The sequence below is a fragment of the Etheostoma cragini genome, chromosome 10 (genome assembly GCF_013103735.1).
Source record: "Etheostoma cragini isolate CJK2018 chromosome 10, CSU_Ecrag_1.0, whole genome shotgun sequence".
NCBI lineage: Eukaryota > Metazoa > Chordata > Actinopteri > Perciformes > Percidae > Etheostoma > Etheostoma cragini.
This window is the reverse complement of record NC_048416.1, coordinates 17,279,934-17,291,045: the sequence shown is the minus strand read 5'-3', so window position 1 is coordinate 17,291,045 and position 11,112 is coordinate 17,279,934.

Sequence of the window (11,112 nt, the reverse complement as noted above, 5' to 3'; positions counted from 1 at the left end):
GTGTGTGTATACACACACACACACACACACACACACACACAGTATATATGTGGAATATGTTAGTAAGTGAGAGTGTAATGGGTATAGCCTGGCACCTGTCATAATAAACCAAATTATTGCTTTTCTATCCTTTGTAGAATTTTGTAAAGTGGCGAACAGGCCATAACAAAAGAATTTCCCAAGAGAAAACTGATGTCCTTGTGCGGGAGGTACATAATCGCCACAAGCAAATAAACAGTACCATAAATTAAATTGGCATGGGAAAAGAAAACATATGTTGCTCTGGTCCTGGGAGAACTGTTGCCCAGTGGAAGAAATAGCTCAATGACATTGGGCGAAGAGCCAAACCGAATCACTGACGGGCCGCACAGACGATGGCTGCGGGGGGGGGCATTCACCAGCCAAACCCCAACATAAATCACCAACCAGTGTATAATAGATGGCTTAAAGGATAGGTTCACATTTTGCTTTAAAACAATAGTTTGCAAACGCAAGATTTAAGTGTTCATACTGGCCATTCTAATACCCCTTAATAATGCAAATCCAGTGTAAGTGAAACGGGGCGGATCTACAGTCCCAGTTTGGTGCAAGAATATATTCCTAAATTTATCTAAAGCGAATGAAAAGCTTCAACAACCAGAGTTAGACGAATCAAGAGGCTATCTTTCAAAGTTTGAGCTTTCTTACCACAAACTTCCCTCTTTTGTAACAGTCCCTCCACTGCAGCTCAGCACAGAAACAGTCTGTGAAAAAACAAAGAAGGAACTTGATGCCAAATAGACTAACTTTGGAAGATAGCCAAACGGTTTGATTAAATTTGCTCTTGTAAACGTGCATGGCTCTTTGCTGCTGCATTGACAGTTTTCTTTTCAACCTTTTCAACTTGCTGCCGCGGTTCACCGTGTGGCCATGGCAACTGCATGAACTTCAGTGAGGCAAACAATACAGGAGCTGATTTAGTCGTATCTGTGTTACCTGAATGATGCACCCTATCATCAACAGAGCACTGGCAGATCATTAAAGGCAGTAACTGCTCGCTGTCTGACACAATCCTAACTCTGACTGATGACAGCTCTTATTAGCTTCAGATAAATTTAGGAATACATGTTTGCAAAACCTAACTGTAGATTCCCCTCCATCACTTCTATTGTAATAGCAATATTAAAAGGATCTTTAATGAACAGGAGACATGATAACAACAAGTAGAAAATGCTTTTCATTGTTTAAGTGGTAATGTTTAAAATACCATAATTGTTAAGAAGAAGCCAACTGTACTGATTTCTGTGAATGGTTTACGTTATAGTTCCATAAAATAACAGACATTAAATGACAGTTCTTGTGCTGCCGATTGATTACTTTAATAGTCTAGTAGTAGTAGTAGTAGTAGTAGTAGTAGTTTTTGAACATTAAGCTCTTTGTTCTTCCAATTTCCATTTTTTTAAGACAATATTTCTTACTTAAAAGTTGCAAATATGTTTTATTGTTTGATAATCATACCAACAATATTAGCTCGTGTGAATGTAACATTTTTTCTCGTGATAGAGTATGTAAGCCATGTAAGGTGAGCTTGGAAGGGCAAACTTCTAAATTAGCCTTGAACATGACATGGGAAATAGTAAACCAAGAATCCCCAAAAAGGCCCATTGACATTAGATCACTGTATGGAAGAGATTTCATTTGGCACAATTCAACCAACCATTCTTAGATCATGTGCAGTAAAGAAAGGAGCTTATTTTACTCACTGACTTTTGATCTGATTGATTGCTGGTTGCTATTAAGTGTCCTCACTCCTATTAACCACTGCTGAATGGGCTGAGTCGTTTATTCCCCCTGCTTGACTGCTTAACTAAAATAAACCTTGGGATAATTGCGATAGGAATGTATGGGGGTGGCAAATTGAGGTTGTGCAGTGCCCTACAGCCTATTTATAGATGTTCAGCCAACTGCTTTATAAAGTGTGAGCTAGCTTGTGCAGTTGTATGGGTGCTAATGTGTGGGTGGCAACTTTAATATGTGGGGGCGTTTAATAGGTGTGTGTACAAGTGCAAATGCAGTGTTAGACTTTGTGTGCAGGGGCATCTGTGTCTTTGTTCAAATGCGTGTTTGTAGTATTTGTGTTTGTGAACGTGCGTGTTGTGTATATTGCATGGACTTAACAAGGTCATTTCTCCAAAAGGCATACAGACTTAACTGCCTTTGTTCATCTGCAGGCTGTTACGAATAGTCCTTCATTTAGCAGACATTGTGTGTCTTGAAAAGAGCCTCCTAGGTTCTTTGTGACCGGTTAAAAACAAAAGGATTTGTATCTTGTCAAAAATTGAACCTGTTTGCATCATCTTATAAAAAGCATCTGTTTGTGCGAGTGAGGGACGGCATTAGTGTGTTTGGCACTTCAAAATCAATATTTAATTTTACATTTGTAAAGTCTAGTCGAAGGCTAATCTTGAATCATCAGAAACTCAAAGGCAGAATTCTAAGGAATTTTAAAGACTTTCATAAGCTAGACTGAGTTTCTTTCCGAAGTTATCATCAAAGTTGTGCTGTATAAACACGACAATATAACTCCTTTTTTCCCCTCAAAAATCCATATAAGATGCTATTTCTTCCACTGTTGACATAACTGTAGTCGCTGCAGTAGACACAACTGGACTGTAACTTGGCCATCTTGACTCTGCGTGGTTTGTAACATTATGCAACCAAAAAAGTAGGTTATAAGTCGCCGCTGTACGCAAAGGACATAGTCTAGTTTCTTTGGTAAAAAACTCAACACTGCCTACACATGCATCTACACAGACATTTGTCTTACAAAAAAATTGCCCAACCTGATTTGTACCTTTCTGCTTCCCCACTACATGCCTGGCATTATCCAATGACTCTAAGGACAGGGATATATTTCTTTCTACTTATTCAAGAACTGCTTATTTAAAAACAATGTTGAGGTGCTTGCGCTCTGTTAAATACTTAAGTACTTTTTGTGAATCAAAATGTAGCCAGGTTTGGTATTTTAATGGCCCGACACCTGCATGTGTGTGGGATTATTGATGCATTATGTGAGGGTGTTGACAATCAGGGTCAGAATTTTTTGTCTTGGACAAGAAGAGTTGCAAGTATGAATATAAATCAATCCCTTCATAGTAACGGTGAACATGTACAACAATGAGTCCAAATTCCAAAAAACAAGTAGAAAAAAGGAACATGTCTGTCTGGACCAAAGTGGACCACCTGATGACAGACCGTTGACATCCCCAGAGTCACTAGCACAGCTTTTATCCTTGCCTGTAGTTTCTCTCGAAGACCTAATTATACTTTCAAAATTAACTGTAAACACAGATCAAAAGAAACTAAAAATAACTAGGGTTTGCAAGTCTTGACACACACAGAAACAAACAATATTAACTACAGACATACACACACCAAGTTTAATCAAGCATAAAATGAAGGCTCCTAAACATCTGCCTGACTCTCTTCGTTCAGTCCCCTGTAAGGTAAGACAGTAATGAAAGCGACTGTTCATCTGACGTTAATTGATCAGACAGGTCCCGTGGGGACATTTATGTGAACAAAAGGATTAATTGCATTATTCAAGTCTTTTTAAAGGTTGACTCAATGAGTCATGTATCTGGCCCTATAGTATCAATCATACAATACATAAAAATAGAAATCCTTGTATTTCTCAGACCGACATAAGATATAAGAGACAGGAAGTACATTAAGTACATATGTATATCTGTTTTTACTTTAATAAATAGTTTAGCGGATTGAGACCGTGAGGGGCAAACAACTGTCTAACCCATATTATATTTCTATCACAGACATGGACATCACAACAGAGTAGTTTCCTAATCTATTTGGCAAGGAATGCATAACTGTTCTGCGTTTTTCCTAAACCGTCGGGACATGGAACCTCATTTCGGATTAGAGTTTAATGGGGCTTTTGGGGCTGAATCTGCTCTCAACAAGGCTGTTTCCCTGTCGCGCCAAAGCACCCCCAGCTACAACTGCAGGTGATTATGCAAGGCTGTCAATTCCATTTAGCCTACGGTTCCAAACTTCAAAAATGGACATAAAGCCTTCTAGTTTGTGTTGTGCCCTGTCCATTTAGACGCTCGTGTTTATTTACCCAATACAGGACACCAGTGTGTGTCTTGGTAGTGATAAGGAGTAATCTAGAGGATACACATTTGGCATAAATCATTGTTGTGCTAGTGATGGTCCATGGCTCAATTCATATTTCATTAAGCCCACTTCATGATTGGCATTTTCAAGTCAGGGTTGTGAAATATTCCATAGAGTGACACATCGTCCTTCTGTTCCACAGTTCACCCAAACTTAAAGCCCCAAGAATTATTTCCAAGAAAATCATTGTTTAAGGCGCTAATTTCAGTGGCAAGCATTGAAAATCTTATCAGGGTCTGCTGTTATTTGACACTGCCTTGAGCACTGAATGTTTAAACAAATCTTCTCCCAGCTGCCCTTAGACAAGAAATTTGCAAATGAAAAGCTTCAGTGGCTCCAACTAAATTTAAGTTTTATCTTCTCCTGTTGAATGTTAACTGTCCTCAGAAAAGATCAGGCCATAATCGCCTTTGCATTAATTTTGTTTATCTTGAAATGTGGCTATGGTTCTATGGTTGTTCTATCATCCCTAGCCCATAGTTTGGGGAAAGGGCTAGGACCAATACCTCTGTCCGCTATGAGTTAGACCAATAATTGTGATGTGCGGAGTGTAAATACAGTATATTATTTGTCCAGCTTTGTTGTCCTTGATCTTAGCTGTTGATTATGTCTGCGTAAGTACATTGAGTTTAATGCAACAAAAAAATCCTTGTGTGTGCACATACTTGGCCAGCAAAAGGTGATTCTGATTCAAAGATTGTTTTTCACAATTACAAGTGACTGTTGTGGCAGATGTGTGAGCATAGTTAGGTTATAATGAGTTGGCACAGTACCTTTCCTTGGAAATCTGGGCAGAGTCTTTTTTTATTTAAAAGAGCAGCAGATCTGATTTGAGCCTGAAACTTTTTTTTTAAACCTTCAGTGATTTAGTTGTAACAACTAAATTTAGTTGTCAAGCCATATTCGCCAAAACTCCCCGTACTGCCTTGAATTGCCTGTGTTACCAATAAATGTAAGATTATTTTAACATCTATCATGAAGCACTGGGACCTACTGAAGCTTTTAGTGATTTCAGACACATAACTCCTCTACTATTGCTCAGTGCACAGCTATTTAGTTTAATATGCACAACGTAAAGCATGAACTCAATCTTTATCTCCTCCAAGTCTTTGGCACCAACATATAATCTGATGATTGAAAAGAATCAATGCCAAAGAAACAAATCATACATACCCGCAATTCACTACAGTGACATTTTACATCATACATTTTTAAGAAAGATACATGAATACAGCTTAAGGTTAATTTAGCCATGCAAAAATGCAATTTAATGTAAATATTCTTTTTTTTTTGGACATGGTTCTGTAAGATCAGTCGGTATTGACTCATAAATTGATGTTCTGGATTTTTGAGGGAGCAGTGCCCTGTCACTGTGTACGCTGTGTAGCTCACAGGCCTCACTTGCATAGAGGGAAATCTACCTTGACGCAATCTTACTAAAGCAAAGGAATAATACACAACATATATATAATTTTACAAGACCACTCCTTGCGGTCTCATTGCATCTGATAAACTGAAAATGAACTGAAAATGGTAAAAACGTTAAGCATCACGGAGCACCTACCTTGGCACAATTAACACCAACATGTTGGCATCATTCTAGTGACAGAGAGTGTCTTTCAGAGTTGCTATATAGACAATATTCTACAAAGAGGAGGCTTGAGATAGTCTTCTCCAGACCGAGAGGCAGGAGCTTGTCACCTTGTGGAAGGTGCAGAGAGCAGAATTGGGCTAGTAAAAATGAGAAGTGACAGGATATTGATTTGCTTATCGTGTCTGTGCAGACACACAGATGTGAAGGGCAAGAGAAGGGGGATGTGGTGGGGTTGCAGTGGTTATCAGGCTTTCACGTCTGATAGGGAAACTGAAAAAAAAAAGAAAAAAGAGAGATTTATCAGCTGATTGCTTCGCCTCAATTTTTGTTCCACTTTCTTCATGTGCTTTACTGTAAAAGCACATACTTTTTTGAAAGTAAATAAAATGGTGTGGTGATAATTTGGTCTGGTAAAGGGACCGTACTATCTAAAATAGTTTATTGATGTGGCAAATCAATATTCAGTGTACTGTAATTGCAAAACATAGATAGACATGTTAATTAAATGACATGGTACAATCACAGTATGAAGATGACAAAGCCTATTTCATGGTATTTTAACTAACTAGCACTTCAAGAATGAGTTTTCACATACAGTATAAGGCATGACGCTGATCTTATCCAAACTCTTATCCAGAACTTGCTGTAAGTGTGACTAAAAAAAGAAGTTGAATGGCTGTTTTTTGTTTTAGTAGGCAGAGCCATGACAACGATGCCCTGAAAATGTTCCCGTGGCCACTGAGTCATCATGTCTTCTAAAGAAGTAAAAAAGACATAATGAGGGAAGCAAAAGGGTTCTTTTAAGAACAAATCAGTATGAATTCTGTGCAGAAGTAGGAGAGGCGATATGATTCATTTTGGAGAGGGAATGGGGCAATTTGATAGTCTACACATAGCAGCTGAATTAGCACTGCTGCTGAAATGATTAACACATGATTTAAATATTAATCATGTGTTAACATTTGGTGAGAACAGCTGATGGCAAAATATGATAAAAGGCAAAAGCCCGAGTCCTCCTACAGTGCCTATTTAATGCTAAAGACTTGTCACCCAGAAAAACCTGGAATAACAATTTTAGATTAACATAAGAATTAGGAAGTAGTTATGCACTAACTTGAATAAGAAAACAAGTTGATGTACTCATAAACCTTTAGACACAATGGGCCTAACAGTACACTTTGCTTCTTCATTGTATTCTTATGCTCCAGTCACATTTCAGGTGCATCTATAGCTGTAAGACTCATTATCAGCAAACCAGGTAAACACTAATTTCTCATGTCGAATTGTCAAAATACAGTTTTTCAGACATCATTAGGACAAATCCTTTCCCTGTCAGCTGTATCAAGTGATTAGCCTACAGCACCTGCCTTTCCTATCAGGATTATAATGAAAATGAAATGTATTATTGCTTTTGACACCAAGCATCAAGGCAGAAACCGAGAAGTGGTGGGGAAAAAAAATGAAGTAATGATGATGAAAAAAAAGAAAAAATCTAATCACAACATATATGCAGTCATTTTGCAAAAAAGTGAATGTGTGAATGTGTCAAAATAAGCTTATGAATCTAATTAGAACTGAAATCAAACTATCGGCTGTGTGGATCAGTTTCTCCCTAAATCTAAAAGTATTGACCAAGTTTTCTTCCAACCAATGTGGTTTCTGAGAAAGGTTTCTACTAGTAATTACAGAACTAGTGCCAAGACCTGGGTCCTGACTCTGGGTCAATAAGCTGGTCCTGGTAAAACATGAACCAACAGGTGTCCATACACAGATTCTTTGGGATTTCTTGTGAAGACCAGAGTTTAACATTTTCTAGCATGTGGTGAAGGCTGTCAGTACGCTTCGCCCAAAGTACTTGTCGGGTTGTTGAACAGTGTTTGAAACTCCCTCCCCCGACATCTATCTGATAGGAGGTTGTGGCTGTCTATCTATATCCGACAAGCACGTCCACTTCGCACATTAATTGGCTGTCTGAGGTGAGAGCAGTACTGCTCTCTCTTTTGTTTCCCATCAACCAGCCAGTGTGGGCTAAGGTGTCTAATCAAAATCAATAAGTTAATGACTAACTTGTGAAACTTAGGGGGAAGTAGTAAAACAATAAGACTTGTTATAGTGCAAACCAATGGCAGCAGCCATTTTGTGAACGCAATCCATCTCATTTGGCCAACCCCTTAGGTGCTTCTGCCTTCCCAGTGTTACATCCTTACAACCTAAATGCATCATATCTGAAATTACAAGTGTAGCAGTGGTAGAAAGAAGTAATGGTGGAATGTCCAGAATTACACTGGATCAATATATTTTAGTTCCAGTTCCCTACATCAGTGGAGTATTGATTTTAAATATTGATGAAGTATCAGTCCCACTATTAATTTTAAGTACAATCCTGACAATACTTAAGCCTACTAACTGACCACTTGGTCAATTAAAACAGTAATAGGGGGTCCTCAGGGTCTAAAATGTATTAAAAGTTGATAATTCAATTCCGTGAAAAGGAAGGCCCTTAAAAAGTATTAAAAAAGTCTTAAACAACATTTTCAGGTGTATTTAATTTTGCAGCTTGTTTGTATTACTGACTGCTGCTGCTTCAATACATTATGTGAATGTTCCTTTTTTCCCATGTGTTGAGCCTACCTAGCTAATGGGGAAATGTACGATTTCCAACAAATGGTTGAAGGACAAGGAGCAATGGCGGAGGCCCATCTCTGGAAGTTACCGTGAGGCGTACTGTTAGTCCTCTGTTGGTTGAAAGGTCATAGCTGTAGCCTTGATTGGGATCAAAGATGTCAGCTGTTATGCAAGTGTATGCACTTTTCAGGAGCGTGCACAGCTAAAGCGAAAACTACCGGATGTAATGAGTTCTACACACAAAGTTTATAGTTCATGGACTTTTAGAGTCAAAAGTCTGCAGAGTTTTTTTAGCTGCCGAGTTTTGCATCAACTGTTATTTAACTTTAACCCCTAACTTTGTCTCTAGAGACCTAGGAGACAAGTGGTTTTAACAGTATCTATTTTGGGCAACTTTTTAACGTTGGTGTGAATTTCTTGGATTTGACACTCGCCTGGACTTAGACAAGAGTGCATGCATTTCTCGGAGGGTTAAACAATACATGCCGAATAAATCTAGGCAGCTCTAAAATCAGTTTTACTGTAACACTGACCTGATCTGACAAAGAAGCCGATGCAGTGGCACTGAGGTCTATACACATATGTAAAGGGTCTTAAAAAGGTCTTAAAACTTAGTAAATGTAACTTCAGGATTACTGTATAGAGCCTAAGTTAACTTCAATACTTACTATTGCATTAGCATTTAGCACATGGAGGTTATTGTCTAAACAACAATATTCCTGTCTGATTAAATGTTATTTCTAATTTGAGGCAAGTGCAGATGAAAAACTAAGAAAAACCCTTAAGACAAATACCTTTTGTGCTGACTATCTAAATGTTCTGGACAGTTTAGTTTTCCTTGGCGGATCTGATCTAATTGCCCCTGTGAGACTAATTTGAATACATCAAACTGGTGTAAGTTTTGAAATCTTTAGAAGGTTCAATTAACATTTTGTTCTTTGGAAAGAAAGGACTCGCCATGGGGGTTTTATAAGATGGCCTGGTTGCTGGCTATAGCGCTTGCGAGCCAATTCGTCCTCCTGGATTTCCACTGGTGAATGGCAAAACCATCAGAGAGAGAGAAGAAGTTTTTGGCAGAATCTGACACCCTTTGGCAAGGTTCAAATTCCAACAAGGTTGATCTCAGCTTCTTTTGGCTCTGAGACAATAGAGTTGTCAGCTTAGTTTCGAAAAAGAGAATCTGATTTGATCTCTCAACTTCTCATTTTAATAGAAAGATCACACTGTCGTATGGGGAATAAAGACAAAAAAAAGAGAGAGACGGGAAAGGCCCAAGAAGAGGACTGATTGAATTGTCTTCATTTACTTAACCGGCTGCTAATATTTCAATTAGAGCAACTGGAGGCAGTGACACTGTAGGGTTAAAAATGGAACAAGGGGAGAATTAGTCCAACTGATTAATAGGAGGAAATGAAGACTTCTGCGCACACAGGAGACATCCCTCTGGCGTCGTTCATCACTGACACCACCCTCTCCACATCGCGTCACTCAATTCACGGCTAAAATAGACACTATTTTCCCTATTCGCTATAAGCAGACCACAGAGAGAGAGAGAGAGAGAGAGAGAGAGAGTTTGTATTACACAGACTTTCAACCTGCGAAGGTGCATGCTAATGCTGCTGGCAACAAACTGAGGCTGAATTTGACAGAAAACACATTGGAGACCTCCTTTCCCCTCCTCTGCCTTTTCCCATTACCATAAACCCACTCACTCATGATAACCATTAATGTACCGTCTTATTAAAAACCTATCAATACAGCCGCTGCCAGTGCACTAATGGCCAAGAATCCCTCTCAGTTAAATCTCGACTTTGGTCTCCACTCCGGACTAATGAGAGCAATCGCTCAGCATCTCTTTGGGCTAAATCACCTTTATTTGTATCTGCCTTTTCACGCTGTTGGCAATTTATAGAACAGAGTGCAATGAGAGATGCATTGCAGTGAGGCCTGGGGCTGGAGGTTTGGGGATAGGAGCGGCGGCGGTGGTGGTGGTGAGGTGGGATGGGGGATTTGGGCAAGCAAGAGTAAAGTAAAAGAGAGAGAGACCGTGCTTACCTGGCCATTCTAGTATTTTGTGCTAGGTACCATGGTGAGCCGTTAATTGTCCAACAATGGAGATGGGGCAATAAAAGAGGGCCCCATTGCTGCTGCCACAGATGAGGCATTGTTGTCTGGGAAAGTTTATCTCCAGTGCCGATTCACAGGGAGGGCACGCTTGATGCGGGAGCGCCACAGGAGTTTGCCCTTCCCACTCAAGGGAGGAATTGAACATTGCTCTATCAATCTGGGCATTTTACAGCTCAGACCTCTCAGCCGTGAGAACTGTGGGGGAGTGTTGATACTGCTGCTTATTGTCCGGGATCTAAAGCAAACTCTCTATGGTTCGGGAGGCGTAAGTATGACAAAGGCAAACTACTCAACCATTGGATAAGAACTCCATGCCACAATTAATGAGGAAAACAAATCTTCCACAACTCACTGAGATGTATTTCATTGTTGTGTAACAATTCAATTTTCTCAGAAATGGAGTTCCTCTCTTAGCCTCGTACTTGGCTCAGAAGTACAGACTTATTGTGTATTGAAAAGGAAGAATAAGTAATGGCTTTTGTGTAAAAAGCATTCCGCTGCTCATGAAACGGCAAACAACAATATCCCAGTTTTACTCTTTGCTGCAGTGAGAGTGAACCATTGTGCAGAACTATTTCAGGCTTTATTTT